Raw genomic sequence first — 10000 nt, forward strand, 5'->3', positions numbered from 1 at the left:
CCCCCTTCAGTACTATGACGCATTTCCACATTCATTCTTCTTGCTATTAGGTAAATTTATACAGCTCCAGAAACAGAAACTCACGTTGGAGATTATAATAGTGAAGACTGTGGCCATGAATCTTCTGACCTCCAGAGACCATTCGTAACGTTGATAAAATGGTCTAATCTCAAGGTAGAAATGTGTCCCAGTATTGAAGGGGTTAATAACAGAATAAATAAAGGGATAAATAAATAAAACCCAACCTGTAATCACCTATTCTTTGTTTTTTTCATTATAGGAACATCAGTAAAGCAATCAATCAGTGACGGGCATTGCATCAGGCGACACTAACAAATCACCGCTGCTCTGTTTCCCTCACTGTTCCCATTCCTCTCTGATTAAGCTCGCGTGTATTAGTGATTCGATAGCCGCCTTTAGCCTCGTGGATTTGGATTTTACAGGATGAAGGAAAAGCAATTTATTTCTCACGTTTCTGACTGTCGGATGCAATGGCTCTTTTTCTCACTTACACTACTTTAAAAGACTTTATTTAAATTTACACGAGATTTTAGAGTGTTTTCACGTTTCTAGAGGCAGTGACAAGATTTCTACATTATAAGCTAGAGAAACACTTGAAAATACCTCTAACCATCTCTGTAGCCGTAGAAAATAGTCGTGGTGAGAGAGCAAAGCGTTTCTGAATACTGACCAATTTTTTACTCTATTTCCTCCTCCTCTCTCACTACCAAACTCTCGTACCACTCACAGATTTACACGTCCTCAGTTGTCAGTGTCTCTACCAACAGCCACAGAATGGATGGCAATGAGTCGGCAGTGTTGAGTGTACATCAGGTGGCAAGGCGGACGTGTTAGGCGAGGGCAGCGGCAGAGTGGACGCTGGTGGTGGGCGCTAGTGGTGGCTTCTGTTCCTCGCTTACATCACAAAGGCCGAGTATGATAATAGAGAAGTTATGCAAGGTAGAGCAGGACGTGTTAAAGTTACTACCGTGCAGGAGTGAAGGCGAGACGGAATATGGTGTTTTAATCTTTGCAAGGAGGTCATGTTACGTCACTCTATACTTTGTTTATTATTGAGCTTGTTATGTAGTTTGTGTGGCAGGTATGTGTGTATTCTTACCTGTTTGTGTGTTTACTTATGACGGAAGACGGAAGGGGAAGATGAATGTTGATTGATTTACAACCTGTCTGGGACCATAACAGGTAACCTCACGCCATTAAGACTACCTTGCCTTAACGAAATACAGGATACGTAGGTACTTAGTTCTGTACGTAATGCCGTGTGATAAATGGGAAAGTATATAAAAGAGAGAGAGAAAAAGAAAATTAAGATTGCGCATGAATGAGACAACTAGACAAAATTAATGTAATAATCATATAATTTGGAATAGTAAGATGGACAGAGATAGATAGATACATAGATAGATAGTTAAATAGATAGCGAGAGAGAGAGAGAGAGAGAGAGAGAGAGAGAGAGAGAGAGAGAGAGAGAGAGAGAACACATAAGTAGCCAGGGAATGATGAACCCGTGACACTTAATAGAAAGAAATTTATAACAACTTTCGGTGACCTCCCTTAGTACTGTATGGCTGGCCCTCTTTCCACACTACCACCACCACCACCACCACCGCCACCAGTAGACATGACAGACACACGCCATAGAAGTGAACAAAGGCCCTGTGTGGCGTCACCACTCGAATTGCCCTGAAGAATGGACCTAAACGAGACCCAGAACACCTCGTCCCATACAGACTTGATGGGGTTGATGAGACGCAAGATTGACGACACTGGCTTGGTATTCTTCTGATGAGGGGCTCAGTAGGCCGAGGAGCGAGGCCAGTATTCAGAAACGCTTTGCTCTCTCATCATTATTGCTTTCCAAGGGCTCCAGTTGAAAATACTCATGTTTTTAAGAGTAGTTTGTTAAAAGGAAAGACTGTCTTGAAAAGCCGGCTAGTTGTCTCTGTGGCATTAGGAACTTGTCGTAGTGAGAGGAGAATGCGTTTCTGAATACGGGCATGACTGTGTATTGTGGTGGTGATGTTGTTGTTATTGTTGTTGTTGGTGGTGGTGGTGAAGGCCAGTCGAGTTAAAGTTTAAAGGAAAACACAAATGCAAGGTTGCGTCTTGTTTAACCCGAGAAATGAAAAGAAGTAAAGAAGAAGAATCAGGTTCCGAGACGCTGCGAGGCACAAGTCAAGCGCACCGATGCATGAAATCTGAAAAAAAAAAAGTCGCCCTGTTACCTTCTCTTTTTGCCTTTTGTCACTGCGGACTTGTACCAATTTTTCTTTCTTTTCCAATGAAGCGAATGTAATGCGTTCCCGGCAGCGTGACGTCACGGGTGAAGGCTGCGGGGGAGGGGGAAGGAAGTAGTCCCGGCAGGAAAGGGAGTGGTGAGGGGATGGGGAGACGCTAGCAGGGATCACTGATTATATTGTCCCGTGAGCGTTGGTTGAATCCGTTTTTGGTTCACGAGGATGTCCGTAACGACCGGCGGCTCTGTGTTGCGTGTGTTCGTGCGTGCATCCGTGTGTGTGTGTGTGTGTGTGTGTGTGTGTGTGTGTGTGTGTGTGTGTGTGTGTGTGTGTAGCTCCACCACATAATTTACTTTGTTGTTGCCAATTAAGATATCGTTCGTTGCTTCTACTGTTACTACTTCTAGTCTTGCTGCCGCCGCCACCGCCGCCGCCGTTGCTGCTACTGCCGCTGCTGCTGTTGCTGCTGTAATCATTACTGTCAGATGCCATCAGTGTGAGGGGAGAAGTTTTTGCGGCAGTGTTCATTGCCGCCTCCTCATCTGGGGTTGGTCCCTGGCTGGCTGGCTGCAGTGCCCTTCTCGCGCTGCTCAATCAGTGCCGGGGTGAATCACAGGATCGGGTTTAGAGGACGTGCCGGCAACAATTTCAGCAGTTCCGCCTTCCTCCGAGATGCAGTTAGTGGCAATTTGGGCGTCGTTAGTTCTGCATTCATTTGACACGCTGCCATCTTTGTTGTCCCTCATCAGGCGGCGGTGTGACGCGGCCAGGCACTGGGGCTGTGGTGGGAGGCGCTGGTCACTCCCGGAAATCTGGCACAGGTTCTAACATGTCCTGCACCGGGAATTGACTGCCTGGCTCGGGTGGGCTGGCATTACCACGGTGGGAAGGTGCATTAGAGGACTGGCCGCGGAATCTTTTTATAACCCACTGGCTGAATGGCAGGGACGAGAGAGAGAGAGAGAGAGAGAGAGAGAGAGAGAGAGAGAGATGATGGGGTAAGGTAGAGGCAGACAAACAGACAGACAGAACACCCAACACTCCCTCCCACTACAGTTTACTTTCCCTGATTAGTCCCTGCAGGTGTTTATTCTACCTAACGGAAAGGGACGAGCGCAGCATAGTGGAGCTAACTGATTGCCTCCACTGAACCACTGAACCACTGAGCTAATGAGGCAGGGAGTGGTGTTGTTAAGTTACTGCTGTCATTACTGTTATTGTGATTACCGAGCTCCAGGAAGTGACATGTGCATTAATCATTTGAGTAATTCATTTAAGAGTCGCTGTTGTTATTGTTGTTATTAGAGTTTTTAATGTGTAATGATTCAGACTCATCAGAAGATCATTAAAGTCTCGTTTGCTCCGCCTTTGTTTTTTTGTGTATGTGTGTGTGTGTGTGTGTGTGTGTGTGTGTGTGTGTGTGTGTGTGTGTGTGTGAGAGAGAGAGAGAGAGAGAGAGAGAGAGAGAGAGAGAGACTCTCTCTCTCTCTCTCTCTCTCTCTCTCTCTCTCTCTCAAAAGCATTGCTGCAAACACTCATCACAGCATCCTTTATCTGACAATAGAGAGAGAGAGAGAGAGAGAGAGAGAGAGAGAGAGAGAGAGAGAGAGAGAGCAAATTTCAATAGGGATATTTCAGGAAAGTTAAATTTTTGGATAATTCTTTTGACTTTACTCTTTTTGGGGACTACCACATTTATAGTTGGCCTCTTTTCAACCTTTTTTGCCTTTACATAGCTGGAAAATAAAACGTTTTAATACACACACACACACACACACACACACACACACACACACAGACATGTTAACTGTTACTAACACAACTTACTTTATTTCGTGTCTGTGCTTAATTAATCTCTGTATCATCTCAAAATCATTCGTATGTCAGAGTGAATCGTCTCAAAATGGAAAAGAAAGGTGTGTAGAGAATCAGAAACAGAATTACATTACTAGCTATGAATACATCACCATTGTAGTTTTTAGACTATCGACACCACCAGCACGTATACTCGTCGAATGTGCCTCACCCAAAACGATAACAAAGGGGACTACAATGCGCCTTTTCTTCCTTTCTGCTTTCCTTCTGCTTTCATTTTGCTTCTCTTCTGGTTCCTTTTGTTCTAGTTCTCTTCTTTTTCCTTTCCTTCTGTTTTCTTCTCTTCTGCTTCCTTCTCTTCTGCTCCCTTCTGCTTCTCTTCCTCTCTTCTCTTTCCTTCTCTTCTGCATCTCTTCTGCTTCCCTCTCTTCTGCTTCCTTCCCTTCTGTTTCCTTCTCTTCTCCTTCCCTTTCTTCTGCTTTCTTCTCTTCTGCTTTATTCTCCTCTGCTTTCCTTCTCCTTCCCATCTGCTTCCCTTCTGCCTCCTTCTCTTCTGCATCCTTTGTTCCCTTCTCCTTTCTATCTGCTTCCCTTCTTCTTCCTTCTCTTCTGCATCCTTTGTTCCCTTCTCCTTTCCATCTGCTTCCCTTCTTCTTCCTTCTCTTCTGCATCCCTTCTTCCCTTCCTCCCACTGCCTGACTGACTGAGGCGCGGCGGCACAGGGACACAGACACACAGCTCGTTAATTAAAGCGGTGCTGAAATAATAACCAACATTATTTCCTCATTAGGCCACGAACACGCGCCGAGCCGAGCCGAATGCCGCTTTGTGCTGTGCCGAATACCGCTTTGTGATGCAAGTTTTCCGCGTGGCGCCACATCCCCGTCTGTTCCCTTCGACCAATCAGGAGCGATGCCTTAGAGATTGGGGAGTTTTGATTGGCTGTTTGGGAAATGCTTGTTGTTGCAGTTGAATGGACGTTGTTGGGTGATTGTTGTTGTTGTTGTTGTTGTTGTTGTTGTTGTTGTTGTTGTTGTTGTTGTTTTAATTGTCGTGGAAGGTGTTAAGAAAGAGATTGTTTATTGTTTGGTGTCTTGTGGTTGTTGTTGTTGTTGTTGTTGTTGTTTTGTTATCGTTCTGTTACTACTACTACTACTACTACTACTACTACTACTACTACTTTGTGGCAAAATTGATGTTATAAGTAAGGATACATTTTCGTTACTATGACAATGAAAGAGGAGGAGAAGGAAGAGGAGGAGGAGGAGGAGGAGGAGGAGGAGGAGGAGGAGGAGGAGGAGGAGGAGGAGGAGGAGGAGGAGGAGGAGGAGGAGGAGGAGGAGGAGGAGGAGGAGGAGGAGGAGGAGGAGGAGGAGGAGGAGGAGGAGGAGGAGGAGGAGGAGGAGAAGAAGAAGAAGAAGAAGAAGAAGAAGAAGAAGAAGAAGAAGAAGAAGAGGAGGAGGAGGAGGAGGAGGAGGAGGAGGAGGAGGAGAAGGAGGAGAAGGAGGAGGAGGAGCAATAAGATTTCTAGATAAAGAAAGGCAAAGAGAGAGAGAGAGAGAGAGAGAGAGAGAGAGAGAGAGAGAGAGAGAGAGAGAGAGAGAGAGAAGAATGGAGTTCAGAGAAGTAAAAAAAAAAAAGAGTTAGAGCAAAGGAGATCACGATGGAGGAAGAAGGAGGAGGAGGAGGAAGAAGAGAAGGAGGAGGAGGAAGAGGAAGTAAAGAACGAGAAAAGATTGAGGAGAAGGAGGAAAGAAGTTTGGCTCTGGAGGAGATGGAAGAAGATATGAATGAGGCAAGAAGGTGGAGGAGGTGTGTGAGAGGATTGACCGAGAGTGTAGGAGGGAAGAGAAAAGAGGATGGAAGAATGAGAGAGCGAGAGAGAGAGAGAGAGAGAGAGAGGTCGAAGGCCATAAGAAGATTGGGAAGTGAAATAGGAATGGATAAGGAAGGAAATAGAGGAAAAAATCATAAAAAGTATATAATGAAGGAAAGAAGCATTGGGAAACAAGAATAAGGGATAGAAATAAAGAAAAGTAGAGATAAAACGAAGGAAATGATAAAAGAAAGGAGGAAATACGAGTGGAAATAGAAGAATAGAAAGAAAGGTGATAACATGGAAGATAAAAAGAATAAATTTAGACAGCATAGAGAAGAGGAAGAAAAGTACATAGAAAGGCGGAAAAAAAGGAGGAAATAAAGAATGGGAACAAAAGGAGAGGGAAGGAGGAAAAAGATGGAAGAATAAAATATGAGGGAATAAAGAAGGAAGGAGGAGGAAAGAGGGAAAACTTTTCAGAGAGAGAGAGAGAGAGAGAGAGAGAGAGAGAGAGAGAAAAAAGCATTTGGGGAAAGAAAATGCATCCTTCACGGAAATTCCTTCAGTGTTCTTCCGGTTATTGTCCTTTGCTGTGTGTGTGTGTGTGTGTGTGTGTGTGTGTGTGTGTGTGTGTGTGTGTGTGTGTGTGTGTGTGTGTGTGTGTGTGTAGTGATGTTAACTAATAATGGTCTTTTAAGAATGCTAATTATCTCCTCCTCCTCCTCCTCCTTCTCTTCTTCCTCCTCCTCTTCCTCCTTCTCCTCCTCCTCCTCCTCTTTTTCTTCGTACTAGTATTGCAATTATATACTTAAGCTCTTCTTCTTCCTCATATCAACCTCCTCCTCCTCCTCCTCCTCCTCCTCCTCCTGTAAAGACCTTCAGATAACAATGTAATATTTTTTTTCTCGTCTTGTTCTTACAGGGAAGGAATGAGGATAAGGAAACAGACGAGTGAGAAGGAAGGGAAATGGGGAGAGAAGGGTAGTAGGGAGAGTAGGGAGAAGGGGGGTAGGGGACGGTAGGAAGGAGTGAAGGAGGGGGGAAGGGTAGGATGGGGAGTGATGGGGGAGAGTTATAGTGTCATATTTAGTCATTTGTACATAATCTGCGGTGTTGTGGGTGATGTTGTCATTGTTTTATCCTTTGTTCCTCTCTCTCTCTCTCTCTCTCTCTCTCTCTCTCTCTCTCTCTCTCTCTCTCTGTTTTTCTTTTTTTGGCATTTATTTTTTGTTAAGCTTAGTTTCTGTTAATTCCAATCTTTTCTTTATTTTTGCCTCTCTTTCTTCCTGTTTCCTTTTTGTCTTCTTTTCTTTCTTATTTCTCTCTTTCTCTATGTCTCCCTTTTCTTTCTTCCCCTTCTTCGTTTCTATTTTTTTTACCTCTTTTAATTTTTTTCTGTCTTTCACTTATTTCGTTTTTTCCTTCCATTTTTTTCGTATTTTTTTTTTCGTTTGTTTTCATCGTTTTCTTAAAGTATCGACGTGTTTTTTTTCTCTTATTCTCTTTTACGTTCTCTTTTATTTTTGCCTAATTATTTTTTTTCTATTCTATTTTTATTTTCACCTCATTCTATTTTGACCTTTATCCTTCCCTCATGCGACAGTGAAAATACAGTGATGCCACCATGAAGTACAGTGGTGATGGTGATAGTGAAGTGTCCCCTCTGCTGGCACTCATAATGGTGACAATGATGGTGATGATGATGATGATGATGATGGTGATGGTGATCGGCTGTCTTATTTCTAGAGGTGATAGTGAGAGAGATAATGATGCGTAAGAAGCCTAGGATTATTATGATGAAGTGATAGTGATGGTGATGATGATGATGATGATGATGGTGATAATGATGATGAAAATGGTGAAGGGAGGAAACGATGAGGATGATGATGGGATGGTGTTGACTGCTGGTGATGAGACATAATATTGATGATGATGGTAATAATGATGGTGAAATACATAGCAGTTGAAATAAAAAGAAAATTAATGTAACAGATAACGAAAGTAAAAAAAAAAAAGAAAGAAAGAAAAGGAGAAAAAACGAGAATAAATAAAGGAAAGCTTACAAAAACAAAGAAAACGAAAAGGAAAATAGGAAAAAAGGGGGAAATTTATAGAAAACCGAGATAGGAAAGAAGAAAACGAGATTAGAAACAAAGAAAAGAAAAAAAGAAAATAAGGAAAAAAGGAAATAATAAACAAGAGAAAACGAGATATAAAAAGAACAAAACTGATAAAAAAAAAAACAGATGTAAAAGGAAAAACGAGATTAGAAACAAAGGAAATGAAAAAGAAAAGGGAAAAGAGAAAAATGATATAAAAAGTAAAAAAAAACTGATGAAAACAAAGAAAACCACAAAAAGAAAGGAAAAGAATAGAAAAAAATAGATGGACTGAATCAGAAATAGATACAAACGCACAAAATAAAAGAAAAAAAAGAGAAACAAAGACACAGAGAGAAAGAAAGAGAGAGACGAAAATTAAAAGCGAAAGAAAGAAATAGAAAGAGAGAGAGAGAGAGAGAGAAAAAAAAAAAGAAAGATGAATTTAATCTAAAATATACAAACGGACATGCGAAAGGGCAGGAAAAAAAAGAAATAGAGGAAGGAAACAAAGGAAATAGAAAAAGACAAATTTAATAAAACAATCAAAGAGAACATAAAGAATGAAATACATCGAGGTGGGAAAAAAAATTAAAAGAGGAAAGAAAAAAAAGAAAACAATTGAATAAATTAATAAAAGAAACGTGGGAAAAAGAGAGAGAGAAAAAGAGAGAAGGAATAAAAAAGAATAAAATAATGATACAATAATAGACAACGCAGAAAAGAGAGAGAGAGAGAGAGAGAGAGAGAGAGAGAGAGAGAGAGAGAGAAAACAAAACCACAAAATCAAGGAGACAAAATAGAACCACGAAACCAGAAGCAGAACCAGAATAAAAGGATATTAATAGAACCACAACAGAACCAGGACAAAAGAACACACCCAGACCAACAGGACATAAGCAGAACCACATAATACAACCAGTTTAAACAGAACAACGGAGGAGAACCAAAAGAGAACAGAATAGAACCAAGAAGAAGCACCCACAACAAAAGGCTAAGAAACAGAACCACAGTATTGAACCAAAACAACAAGGAACAACAGAAGAGAACTAAAAGATAACAGAACCAGCCATGAAATAGAACCAGAAACAAGAAAAGGACACTTAGAACAAAAGAATAAGAAAGAGAACCACAATATAGAACCAGAACAACAAAATACACAACCAGGACAGCAGGACATAAATAGAACCACTTATATAATAGAACCAGAAACACCATAGAACCACAGAAGGAACCGAAAAAGCTCAAAAATACCTACCTTCTTTACCTATAAATTCCTGTGAAAAACCAATATCGTATAAAAAACAGAGCAGAACCACAGAGAACCACAGAACCGACAGAACCACACAGAACCACAGAAAACTACAGAACCGACCACAGAACCGCAGAGAACCACACAGAAATACACAGAACCACAATAATGCAAGTGGAAACATGTGTGATGGTGCGGTGGTGTGGTGCTGAGACTGACGCTTTGCACCACCACAACCACCACCACCACCACCATCACCACCACCACCACCACCACGATCCCAACCCCCCCATGCAGGGTCGCCGCCCCCCATTGCTACACTACCACGACCAGCTGCACCGCCGCCTGTTACTGAGGCACCAAAGGGCACTGGCCAGACTAGGGGGTGCCATTCCCAGGTGCGTGTGTGTGTGTGTGTGTGAGAGAGAGAGAGAGAGAGAGAGAGAGAGAGAGAGAGAGAGAGAGAGAGAGAGAGCTGTGATTCATAGAAGTTATTAAGAGTACAAGGAAAAAAAAGAAGGGGAATGAATAAAAGTGTTAGTAGTAGTAGTGTTAGTAGTAGTAGTAGTAGTAGTAGTAGTAGTAGTAGTAGTAGTAATAGTAGTAGTAGTAGTAGTAATATTAGTAGTTGTTGTTGTTGCAGTGATAGTAGTAGTAGTGTTAGTAGTAGTAGTAAGAGTAGTAGTAGTACTAGTAAAGAGAGAGAGAGAGAGAGAGAGAGAGAGAGAGAGAGAGAGAGAGAGAGAGAGAGAGAACG

General features: G+C 42.1%; 1 long non-coding RNA gene across 1 annotated transcript in view; it reads left to right on the forward strand.

Moving 5' to 3' along the window:
* Nucleotides 1-7748, forward strand: part of LOC123514497 — a 14971-nt gene extending 7223 nt beyond the window's left edge. The window contains exon 2 of the long non-coding RNA XR_006677618.1: nucleotides 7496-7748. This is a non-coding gene — a long non-coding RNA (uncharacterized LOC123514497). The remainder of the gene's footprint in view (nucleotides 1-7495) is intronic.
* Nucleotides 7749-10000: the final 2252 nt, after the last annotated feature.

The sequence above is a fragment of the Portunus trituberculatus genome, chromosome 38 (assembly GCF_017591435.1).
Source record: "Portunus trituberculatus isolate SZX2019 chromosome 38, ASM1759143v1, whole genome shotgun sequence".
Lineage (NCBI taxonomy): Eukaryota > Metazoa > Arthropoda > Malacostraca > Decapoda > Portunidae > Portunus > Portunus trituberculatus.